Genomic DNA, 13,203 nt, shown 5'->3' on the forward strand with positions numbered 1-13,203 from the left:
ACAGCGTTCTTACATGGAGAGTTGGAGGAGGAAATCTATATAATTCAGCCTTGTGGTTTCAGAGTTGCTGGAAAGGAGAATCATGTGTGTAGATTGATTAAATCTTTGTACGGACTGAAGCAATCATCAAGGCAGTGGTACAAAAGATTTGATCAATTTATACAAGGGAAGAAATTCACCAGAAGTGAACACGATCATTGTGTTTACTTTAGAAGACTACTAGATGGAGCTTTCATCTATTTGTTACTCTATGTCGACGATATGCTTATAGCTTCAAAGAATAGAGATGAGATCGAAAGATTAAAGAAGCAGCTGGCTTCTGAGTTTGAGATGAAAGATTTGGGTGATGCACAGAGAATACTTGGGATGGAGATTCATAGAGACAAGAAGAATGGGAGCGTATGGTTGACTGAAAAGTCTTATTTGAAGAAAATGCTAGAAAGATTCGGTATGGATGACAAAACTAAACCGGTATGTACACCTCTAGCTCCTCATTTCAAATTAAACTCTTCTTCATGTCCTAAATCTCAAGAGGAGCGCGATTACATGGCTCGTGTTCCATATGCTAGTGTTGTGGGTAGTCTTATGTATGCTATGGTATGCACAAGGCACGATATATCTCAAGCAGTGAGCATGGTTAGTAGATACATGCACAATCCGGGTAAAAATCAATAGCTTGCGGTAAAGTGGATTCTCCGATATCTGTATGGGACAGTTGATGTTGGGTTATTGTTCAAGAAGGATTGTGGTCAACAATGTGTTGGGTATTGTGATTCTAATTTCGCTGGAGACCTTGACAAGCGAAGATCAACAACAGGCTGCGTATTCACATTGGGTGAAGGTCCGGTTAGCTGGAGGTCGATTCTACAATTGACAATTACTCTATCCAGTACGGAAGCAGAGTATATGGCAGCAACTGAAGCTGTAAAAAAAGCTATCTGGTTGAAAGGCTTGTTAAGTGATTTGGGAGTAATCCAGGAAAACATTACGGTCTTCTGTGATAATCAAAGTGCGATATTCCTTGCGAAGAATCAAACATATCACGCTCGGACGAAGCACATAGATGTGAAATATCATTATGTGAGGGAGATTATCAAGAGCGGTGTTGTGTTGTTGAAAAAGATCGATACCAAAGATAATCCATCAGATATGTTGACGAAGGTAGTTTCTGGAGTTAAGTTTCAACATTGCTTGAAACTAATTCAAATCCTTCGATTGTGTTAAGTTATGTCCTTCGATAATTTTGAACTACGGTTGGCTTGATCCCAAATTTTGGGTACGTAGGCAGTCACATAGATGTAACCACTTTGGGGATGATGATTGGTTGGTAGTCGGCTCAGATTTGAACAAATCTTCGCCGAGGTGGAGAATTATTGAAAAGTCGCCGAGGTGGAGAATTGTTGAAAAGTCAAAGAGATTTGGTTGAAAAAGAAAAGTGAGTCACATGCATTGCTTTTGTTTTTCAAAGTCGGCACCAAATTGCAAGCTGTAAAATATTTGGCATTTGACAATCCTGCACCAAATGAAGAAAAATGGAAAAGTAAGCAAAATTTGTCAAATTGACAGAGATGGAGATTGACAAATTGCAGAGGGATTATGTGGAATAGTGCATGCTTGAAGCCTATAAATTGAAGCCATTTTTTCATTTTTTCTTACTTTTCCATTTTTTATGCAGAGGGATTAGGTGGAATAGTGCATGCTTGAAGCCTATAAATTGAAGCCATTTTTTTCATTCTAAATCATCCCAAAATTTGTTAAGCTTATAAGTTTCTAAGCTTTTGAGAGTTCTGAAAGTGTGAGCAATTGGAGAGTGTGTGTGAGAGTACTAGGTGTATTTGGGTTCTGGAAAAGTGAGATTTCTTTACTCAAATTTGTACTCAAATAATTGTTAATAATACAATTATTTTTCTCTTGCTCCCATGGACGTAGGCATATTGCCGAACCACGTAAATTCTTGTGTCCTTTATTTTTCTGTGATTATTCGGTGCGTTTGTTTCCGCATTCTGCGCACAACACATCCATGTATGAAGATCATCCAGGTAACCTCTCCAAGCTCTCCCAAACGTCGACTGTTGCTGATTTTCAGTCTGCCTTTGAGGATTTGATGAACAAGGTCACGGGCATCTCCGAGCCATTGTTGGTTAATTTCTTTATCACGGGCTTAAAACCCGATATCAGGCGAGAATTATTATTTGCAAGACCCACATCTCTCATGGAGGCTTTTGCTTTAGCCATAGCTTATGAGGCACGATCGGAAGAAATCAAGACCTCTAGCCGTTCTTGGACAAAGTGGACACCCTCATCTACTTACACCCACCAATCCACCATTACTGCCTCCCCACATCCTGCATCATATAAAACCCCAACAACAACTACTCTTCCGAGTTTGTTAGCCACTAAACAGCCACCTCAACCCCCATTATTGCCTACTCCCACCTTGCCTATTCATCGATTAACTCCAACAGAATTAAGAGAGAAAAGAGAAAAAAGGGCTCTGTTACAACTGTGACAAAAAATATAGCGCCACACATCGCTGTCGTAGCAAGTTTTTGTTATTAATGGGTACGGATGATGAAGATGATGAGCCAAGTGAGGACGCTTTTATTCATGCACAACCAGACGAAGTAGTCACAGCGGACATATCTAGTTTGCATGCCTTGGCTGGGCAAACTAATCCACGATCTTTAAGGGTGATGGGCACCGTTGTCAACTATCAGTTTCAGGTGTTAATTGACAGTGGCAGTACCCACAATTTTCTTAAGCCGCCATTGGCTAAACGCCTTGGCCTTTCCGTTCAAGCTATAACTCCTTTTCGAGTTTACATTGGCAATGGCAATTTTCTTACTTGTCGATTTCTCTGCCCTAAAGTGCCTATCAATATGCAGGGGCATGAATTTCTTTTGGATTTCTTCCTTTTGCCAATCGAAGGCCCTGATGCTTTCCTTGGGATTCAATGGTTACAAAGCTTGGGAAGAATTTCTACGGATTATTCCGAGATGACGATGGAGTTTCAGTAGGAGGGAAAATCTGTCATTTTACGAGGAGACCCAATTCCAAATCCGAATTTAATCTCTTTTAACCAGTTTCATGCCTTGCTATCCAACTCCAAAATCGACAACGTATTTGAACTTCATTCTTTACCAACTGAACCATCAACAACTCACACATCTACCAACACATTGCCGGATAATGACTTAGAATTTCCGAGGTCGTTGCCTGAACCTATTACTACTCTCCTTCAAAAATTTAAGGCATTATTTGCTCCACCCACTGGTCTTCCCCCTCAACGGCTATTTGATCACAAAATACACCTTATTCCCAATTCCAAACCAGTCAACGTTCGCCCATATCGGTATCTTTATTTTCAGAAAACCGAAATGGAGAAATTGGTGAGAGAAATGTTAAATCAAGGCATCATAAAACCCAGCCAAAGCCCATTTTCTTCACCGGTAATGCTAGTAAAGAAAAAGGATGGCTCCTACAGATTCTGTGTGGATTACCGCGCTGTGAATACGGTGACAGTGAAGGACAAATTTCCCATCCCCACTATTGATGAATTGTTTGACGAACTTGGCGGTGCTAGGATTTTCAGCAAACTTGATCTAAGAGCCGGTTATCACCAGATAAGAGTTCACAAGAGGGATACTTATAAAACAGCGTTTCGCACGCATGATGGACACTACGAGTTTCTTGTTATGCCGTTCGGTTTGACCAACGCGCCGTCCACTTTTCAAGCAACAATGAACCAATTATTTGCTTCCTTTTTACGTAAATTTGTTATTGTCTTTTTTGATGATATATTGGTCTATAGTGCATCATTGGCTGATCATGTGTATCATTTGGAGCAGGTTATGAGTTGTTTATACACATATCAATTTTATGTCAAATTCTCCAAATGTTTGTTTTGCCAGGAATCAATTGATTATTTGGGCCATATTGTGTCGGCTCGAGGAGTGCACGCTAATCCGCAAAAGATCACAGCCATGGTAGATTGGCCCTTGCCTAAATCGGTGAAGCAACTGAGAGGGTTCTTGGGGCTGACAGGGTACTACTGACGTTTTATTCAAGGCTATGCAACCATCGCAGCTTCTCTCACTGAGTTGCTTTGTAAGGAGGCTTTTTATTGGAATCTGGCAGCTACTCAAGCTTTTCAAGCATTAAAGAAGGCTCTTGTGGAAGCCCCTGTACTTCACTTGCCGAATTTTGCCTTGGAGTTTGTCATTGAGACCGATGCTTCTAATGTCGGGATCGGTGCTGTGCTAATGCAAGTCGGGCATCCTCTATCTTATTTTAGCAAAAAGTTGGGTCCTCGAATGCGTGCATCCTCGACATATTTGAAGGAATTATATGCTATTGTAGCTGCGGTTCAAAAATGGCGTCAATACCTCCTTGGTCGATTTTTCCTTATACGCACTGACCATAAAAGCATAAAGGAACAGTTTCAACAAGTTATTCACACCCCAAAGCAGTAATTTTACATTCGCAAGTTGATGGGTTATCAATACAGAATCGATTATAAAGCTAGTAACTTCAATAAAGTTGCTGATGCTTTATCGCGAATTCATGGGGACAACGTGACTGAAGAACCCAAACCAACAGCACTCTGTTTGTCATTTGTAAGCCAACCTTCTAGTGAACTATTGACAGCTCTGCACAAGGAAAATTGCACTCTTCCTGATATGAAATAACTCCATCAGAGGTATGCAGCCGGTTCACTTTCTTCTGACTTCTCGGTTCCTGCTATTTCGACATCGATATTACCTCAGCCCCAACTCATCATTAAAAGCCGTGCTACTCAAAGAGTTTCACGAGACACCTATGGCAGGACATGCTGGTATTAAAAAGACATTGGTACGTCTTTCATCGACTTTTTTTTGGCCTAAGATGAGGAAAGATGTTGAGCAATATGTAGCCGCTTGCCTTGTTTGCCAGCAAATTAAATACTCAACTCAAGCGCTGGCGGGTCTGTTACAACCTTTGCCCGTCCCTTCATTAGTTTGGGATGAGTTAACCATGGATTTCATTACAGGGCTGCCACTTTTGAGAGGATTTGAAGCAATTCTGGTTGTTGTGGATCGTTTATCAAAGTCAGCTCACTTTGGAGCCTTGCCTTCTCAATTTACTGCCATCAAAACAGCAGCTTTATTTGCTGACATGGTTGTAAAATTACATGGATTTCCTAGCTCTATAATTTCATATCGTGATCCTATATTCATGAGCAACTTTTGGCAAAAATTGTTTGATTTAAGTGGGACATAGTTATGCCACAGCACGGCTTATCACCCTCAAACGGATGGCTAATCCGAAGTAGTTAACCGAGGGCTTGAGCAATATTTACGAGCCTTCGCACAAGACAAGCCACAGACATGGTCTTCATTTTTAGGCTGGGCTGAATTTTACTACAATACCAGTTATCACAGCAGCTTGCGTATGACTCCCTTTCAAGCCCTTTATGGACGTCTTCCTCCCACAATTCCAAGTTACTCAAGGGGCTCTACTTCAATCCAAGCGTTAGAAGACATGTTAATTGAGAGGGATGCCATGCTTTGCTCATTGAAAGAGAACTTACGACAAGCTCAGCATCGAATGGCTCAAAAGGCTAATTTACATCGCCGAGAAATTCAATTGCAGGTAGGTGATAAAGTGCTGGTACACCTTCAACCATATCGCTAGACATCAGTTGCTAAGCGCTCATCTCACAAGCTGGCAAGGCACTATTATGGACCATTCACAGTGGTAAAGCGTATTGGACCCGTTGCTTACAAGTTAGAGTTACCCACAAATTGTAGAATTCACTCGGTGTTCCATATTTCCTTACTAAAACCTTATGTGGGAAACTTCCTCATTGATGTTTATTCACTGCCTCCAGGAAGTGTGGATAACAAGCCCCTGTCATCGCAAATTGCAGTATGTGCTGAGCGAAAGATACTTCAACAAGGCAAAGTAATTCCACAAATTTTGGTGCAATGGTCTGATAGCTCACCAGAAAATTCGACTTGGGAGGACTTTGAGGAATTTCGTAAACTCTACCCTGCACTACACCTTGAGGACAAGGTAAGCTTTCAAGGAATGGGGAATGATACAACTTGGCCAATTGTTGTGAATCAGATCGAGCACAATGAGACAGCAAGGGAAGAGACCCAGCCTGCAGAAATAGAAAAAGTCCAACCCTTGAATGAGACACAAGCTAGAGAGCAGCTCAAGACAGGTCCAACTTGCGCGAGAAAGAAACCAGGATGGCTCAAAGACTTTGTCATTTGAGGAATGTTCGAGAATGCTTGAGATATCATAATAACGAATATTGTTCTGTTTTCAATTAGTGTTTTGTTGTTATCAATTTTATTCTATTTAGTTAGTTAAGGGTGCGTGGCTGTTTTTGGAAGGGAGAATATATTGTACTGTCAAGGGACCCGTGAGGGCATGAAAAGAAAGGATATCATTTTGTCTTTTTTCAGCTTCGTCTTCTTTCTCTTCTCTGCAACTCCCCTGTCCCATTTCTCTTTCTTCAAATTCTTTTCTCCACGGATTGGAGTTTGCACTCGCTCAAAGAGTGTCGTATCAAAGAGTGACTTAAATTTTCATCAGTATCCAGACATTCTGCAATCATAGAGTAGAGAAATTTTAACAGGAACAGCAGAGAAAATATTATGAATATGCTATAGACCAATATACTTGTTCATAGCTAACGTTTGATGGTTTAAGGATTTGTTCTAGGAATAATGGGTTGATTACTTTTTTTATTTTAATTTTTTTTAATCCAATGAATGATATTCAGCTGTTAATTATGTGTTCATAGGGAAGAACATTTTCTAAGTACTTTCCTTGCCTTCTAACTTTCCGAAAAGCAAACCCAATGAACAAACAGAGCACAAACTAAAATAAAAGAACAGCAATGATGACAATAAATAATTGGAAAAGAAAAAAAGGAAAAAGTATGCACGTTTTCAAGGAATTATAAAATACGAAGGCTTTTAATGAAATTTTATCATAAAAACGTATGCAAGGAGTTATAAAATTTTAGAAGACGAGGGGAGCTCCCAAAAAAAAAAAAAAAAGAAAAAGACTCAAATTAAACTAGACTAAAAAGACATTCAATTATGCAAAATCTGTCCATAAAAGTCTGAAAGGATCATTAAAATTGCATTGCAAATTTAACAGTAAACTGAGGGACCCATTCTAAATAATTCAGTTGAAATTGCGAAACAAGCCATGGGATTAAATAAATGAAATAAAAATTAATTACCAGTTGAGACTTTCTTCTAAAAATTCGCAACTCCAAGTCATAAGAAGCCTATGAAATTAGTCGTAATACGTAGAGTATATCGACGACACCGCCAACAGCTGAAAGTAAAATTCTTATTCATCAATGTAAACTTACTTTATAACAAATATCTTATCTATATTGTATTTAAGAAAGCAAATTTTGTAAAAATTTATCATGGGAGATAGAGAGTAATATGTATATCCGTACCTTCTCAGCAGGTAATTGTTGTATGGTTGTGTTTAGATCATTATTAGCCCAGCGCCGTTGATCCGCTGTCTCTCCATACCAGACATTTACTCTTGGAGGCGTGATTGCTTCTCCTGTAGTGAAAATCTTCATCTTGGGACAACCAATCACCCACAAATCTTGCAAAGATGGCAATTTGAAGGTGTAATTGGGAGAGCAGAAACTTGTGAGGCTATCTAAATCAAACAGTTCCAACGTCTTCAATTTGCGGAAAACAATCTCTTCTTTTTCAACTCCATCTTTGTCATTTATTACCACCTCTGTCATTGCTCTGCATCCATATATTTCTATTGCTACGAGTCGCACCAGAGTTTTTGCTGTGGAGGATGTTACCATGTGTAACAATTTCTTGCAACCGAAAGCCACCAGAGCTGTTAGGTTCTGAAAAGATACCGATGATGATGGCAATAGAATTAACAGACTTTGACAATGATATGCTTTTAGAATTTCAAGATACTGAAAAATGGGGCCAAGTTTGGAGTCTTGTTTGCACAGCTGCTTCAGATGATAGTGCCAGCGCAGCTCTAATGTTTTTATCATTGCCAACTTCCCCACATGTTTCTCTAAGCTTCCTTCCTCCGAAAATACCTCTTCGTGGAATGAAAATTGAAACAGTGAGAGTATTTCGAGATTGTGAAATCTCTCAAGTACATTCCAGATTGGAAAACAAGCTGAGTTATCTTCGGCAATCTCTAGTTGTTTAAGACTGCCAAAAAGGTGTTGTGGGAAATCGGCCTGCAAAATCATCTTCACGTCTTTTCCATTCAATGATAGGTCCTTCAAGTTGGGTAAGATCTGATCATCATAAATCATAATAACTAATGAGGTCAATTGATGTTCTCTCAAATGATTTTGAGTAATCCAATTACCAGCAGTGACTTTATAGTATCTGTTTTATATTAATTTTACCCCCAAAAAAAATTTAATTAGTGATAAAATTCATTATATGATTTTTTATATGTTAATTTTAGAGGTAAAAAAGAAATTAGGGAAAAAGGGTTGATTTATATTTGCATGAATTTCACAACAATAAATTATTAATTTATTTTGTAAGTCGTTGTATAAAGAAAAACTAAGGATTCTTTACCTAAAAAAGTTCATATAATTATTAATCTCCCACATTGATCCCTTTGTCAAGACTAGCAAAGATTATTATGTAATAAAAATTTTCAATTTATTAAGTATTAATTTATCAATGTTTTGTTACATTTTTCAAAGTCAAAAGACGTCAATGAGATATTGAAAAAAATATCTAGAAAATGACTTCATACCTTTTCCAATGGCAATAGGGGCTGTTGTGCAGGAATACCAAGTTGATCATTCCCATTATTCTGCGATAAATCTGCAGCGAATATTTTTAATTTGTCACAACGACACACTGCAAAATTTTCTAGTGCTGGCCATTCCGAAGTATGCATTCCTGGGTATAAACATCTAAGTTTTGGTAGACCTTGGAGTATCAGAACGGTGAGCTGTGGAAAGACAAAATAAGGGATCACTTCATCTGCTCTGTTTTCAGAAATGATCTCCTGTAAATCCTTACAGTCTCGTATATCTAGGTGTTGGAGCTGCTTAAGGCTTCCGATCATAGACGCTGAAAATATGTATTTCAGTTTGTCACAGTACCACACAACTAATCGTGTTAAACTTTGAAAGTGAGGAAACACGGCCGCCGGAATTTGATTGTAGTGCCAAATCTTGTCGACATTAATTGCAGATATCTCCAAAGCCTCCAAGTTAGGCAACGCAACCTAAAAAAAATAAGAATTTCTCGTTAGATCCAATATCCATATGGGAAGCACTTGTTGAAATTTTCTTCTTTGATTACAAATTAATGCAAGTCAGAATCAATTTTCAACTGACAGCTGAGTTTGATGCATTCTAATTCATACTACTTGTTAAGAGCTCAATTAGTGAGCGTGTGAGATTCTTTTTATCCTTTTTTCCATTTTCTTTCAATTCTTTAAATGATTTAATTATTTTCCACGTATGACATCAAAAGAGAACGCATGATAGAATAAAATCTGTTATATATATATATATGAAGAAAATGTTAGCCTACGCACCTTCTTGTTGAAAAGCAGAGTTGAAGTATCCTCTTGCGACGATGGTCTGTTTAGTGATGCTGAAGGAGTCTTTACTTCACGGCAGACATTTGTAACCTCTGGAAGATTCCCCAGACTCAAAGATCTTAATTGAGCAAACTCTATCTTCTCAATTGCATTATCAACTTCTTCCCCAATTGCAAAAATCTCTTTCATCTTGCTGCAATTAACAACTGCAATTCTCTCAAGTCTTGGAAGGCATTTTGTAGTAGAGAGCCAAAAGATATTACTCAATTTATCACAATTATATGCTTCTACGGTTTTGAGTTAGTTGAAAGACTCTACTTTGAGCCGATCAACACATATCCTCTCCATGTTGATCAAATTGTGAAGGATAAGTGACTCCAAAAGAGGAAAGGCTTCACAAGCTACCATCTCCATTGAGTCCACGATACACAGGAAGTTAGGATTATTTTGAACATGGAGATGCTTCAATTGTGAAAAGCCTTCTGTGTCCAAATAAAAAAGAACATTCTTGACACCTTGCAGCTTGTCCAACCATAGGTATTCAACGTTATTGATGCCCTGCAATTTCATGGAGCAAATGTCCATAAAATCAAGCTTGAGCTTCAATTCTCTTAAACTCTCACGATTACTCTTGATCAAAAAGTGCGGCCGGCTTTGAAACCGTTCTCTTGTAACATTCTTGGGAGGCATGAATGACTCATTTCCAATGGATATATTGAACCTTTCGAGCTTTCTGGCCAAAAAGCCTTCCGATAAAATACTGTCATTTTTAACATCAATTTCTAGAGTGGTTAGCCAAGGTAAAAGCATCAATTCATCAAGGCTAGCATTACTTCTTTCACTGTTGGCTCTTTCAACCTCCCATTCAACGGAGCAATTACCCATATACAATTATTCTAATCGGATTAAGCTTGATATGACATTTGGGGCAATAACTTTCAGACGGAAACAGTCTGTTAAATCTAACAGCCTTAGCTTAGTCAGTTGCCCTAGTGCTTTAGGTAACTGTACAATATCAGACCGCACAAAGCTAAGGATTTCTAGATTTTCCAACTTTCCAATAATGGCTATGTCCATGTCTCCCAAAATGCTTTGATTAAGACAAAGTGTCCGAAGATTTACTTGAAGATCAATTGAAGATGGCAATGACAATAACCGCATTCTAGTCAAATCCAAAACCCGAAGCTTTTTCGTCCTTTTGAAGAAGTTCTCAGGAACATTGGGCCCAACAAAAGAGTTATTGGGTGACATGAATTAAAATTCAAGTTGTGTAGATTCCAACACTTCAGGAATGTCATTAATAATACTATCTTTTAAACAAATTGCAAAATATTTTTTTAGTGCATCTGCATCTGGCCAGTTCCACACACCCTCATTTCTCACCGCAAATGCAATTTTGTCACGACGTGCTATTGAAATGGCAACATCGCGAACAACATCATGCATGGAAAAGAATTTACTGCTACCATCCTCATGCAACAAACAAGACTCTCTTAGTTGATGGACCCATGCATGTAATTTGTTTGTTATGTGCATCTTCTAGCTTATGGACACTTTCAAATGCACCCAAGCCCATGCTATATTTGAACAAGTCCATAATTGAAGTTGGTGTAATTAGACTACACAGTAAAAAAGTTTTCTTGAGTTGCTCACCTCTTAAATACTTGTAACTTAGCTCAATTGTTGAGTATGCCTCTACTGGTACTCCTTCATCGAAGCTTGCCTCTGAAGGCGTTTGGAGTTCTTGCAAGGCATTCTTCCACACAGGCAGCTCTTTGTTTCTCAGTGCCTTTGCTACTGTGGTTAGGGCAATAGGCAAACCTCCACATGCCTTGGCTACATTTGTTGCTGTAGATTTTAACTCACGATTTTCAACATAATTACCAGCCATTATCTTGAACAACCTCCAAGCTTCTTGCTCATTTAGAATGCCAATCAAGAAGTTATTTTCAGATCCCATACTTAACAAGACATTACGATCCCTTGATGTTAATAATAATTTGCATCCTCTATGATCATCGCCAAAAGGAATTCCGACAGTCTCTAAATCAAGATATTTCCAGATGTTATCCAGAATCACAAGGATCATCTTCTCTTTCTTCAATCGTTCATAAAGTCTACTAGCTCTTCTAGATTCAGCCTCCTCGGACAACTCCAGACCTAGTTTCTCTGCAATTTCCCCTTGAATCTTTTTTATGTCTGGAGTTTGGGAAACCTCTGAAAAAACCACCTGATCAAAGAGTTTCTCTTCACTGGCTTGCCTTGCAAACTCCTTCACCAGTGTTGTCTTTCCAATGCCGCCCATGCCGTATACCCCAACGATGCTGACATTGACATCAGTCAATGCATCTTGTATAGACTTCAGAGTAGAAAGTCTTGATTTAAAGGCCTCGTAACCTTTGTTAGACTTTAGCCATACCTCCTCCGCAATGGTACGGTAGAAAATTCTATCATCAAATCTCCTAGCTTCTTCTTTGAGTTCAACAAGGGCCTTCACCTCTGTTTCTGCTTTCTTGCTAAGCTGATAGCGGGTCTTCAAATTAGGACACAAGCCCTTGAAACATCGCTTACTTGTTGTCTCCCCATCTTCAATGAATTTGGCTGCCTGCTCAATGGTGTTGTTCGCACTAACCATCCACTTCTCAACCTTCTCTTCAATCTTTTCTCCTTTTCTTTCAGCCTCAGAAACTCTGTGCTGAATGCTCTTACTTTCATCCTTGAGCTTGTCTATTTCTGCCTTGAGATTCTCAAAGTTGTCTTTATAGTTACGCAAATAACCAAGTTGGCGTTCTGTTGGAGGAGCGAAGCATTTCACAACTTCTAACAGAACAGTAACAATGCTTTCCACCATCTTCGATCCTATTTTTTTCAAAGTTCCGAAATGAAAATAAACGACGAGCGAAACACAGAGAGAGAGAGAGAGGCAAAAAAAAGAAAAACGAAAAAAAGAAAATGAAACAACAAAGATGACAAGTGTATATGGTTGTGGAAGTGGAGAAATCAATGAAAGCTTAAAAACTGCTGTGAATCTGGTGAGAAGATGGAAACAAGGAAAAGGTTTCTAGTTCAAAAGTGATTGAATTGATATAAGGAATGATTTAGATAATAGAGGAAAAGTGAATCAGTCAAAACAACTTATGTATTGACCAGAAGAAAGATGCAAACAATATTAGAGACAACAACCGCGCTATTGACTGGTAATAGAGATGGAGAAAAAGAAATATCTTCACACGGTGGAAGTACAAAGGGTAGATATGGAACCAAACAGAGACAACAACATGCCACAACTAGATTGGGAATGGAGAGAAACAAATTAACAAAGACTGGAGATTACAACAGAACAGATGCCAAGAGAAAAGGGTTTCTTCATCCAGTGAAATTCAAGAGAGTTGACAGCAAAAGGGAGCATATGTGTTTCTTGATTGAGAACGAGTGCAAAGGATGACTTTTTAATGAGGTTCTGAAGCTGACGAATAACGATTTGCTAAAATTTTGAGAAAGTTATATATTCCGTAACTTCAACAAGTGAAGAATAAAAGAATAATAGTTCGTCATCTTCACAATGAAGATCATGGATGAGATTAAAAGCTAAAACTAGTTTTCAAAATAATTCCTTATGAA

At 38.6% G+C, this 13,203-nt stretch overlaps 1 pseudogene; it reads right to left on the reverse strand.

The window, feature by feature from the left end:
* Nucleotides 1-7,299: 7,299 nt before the first annotated feature.
* Nucleotides 7,300-12,433, reverse strand: LOC112098044 (annotated as a pseudogene).
* Between the last annotated feature and the right edge of the window lie 770 nt (nucleotides 12,434-13,203).

The sequence above is a fragment of the Citrus clementina genome, unplaced genomic scaffold (genome assembly GCF_000493195.1).
Source record: "Citrus clementina cultivar Clemenules unplaced genomic scaffold, Citrus_clementina_v1.0 scaffold_5, whole genome shotgun sequence".
Lineage (NCBI taxonomy): Eukaryota > Viridiplantae > Streptophyta > Magnoliopsida > Sapindales > Rutaceae > Citrus > Citrus x clementina.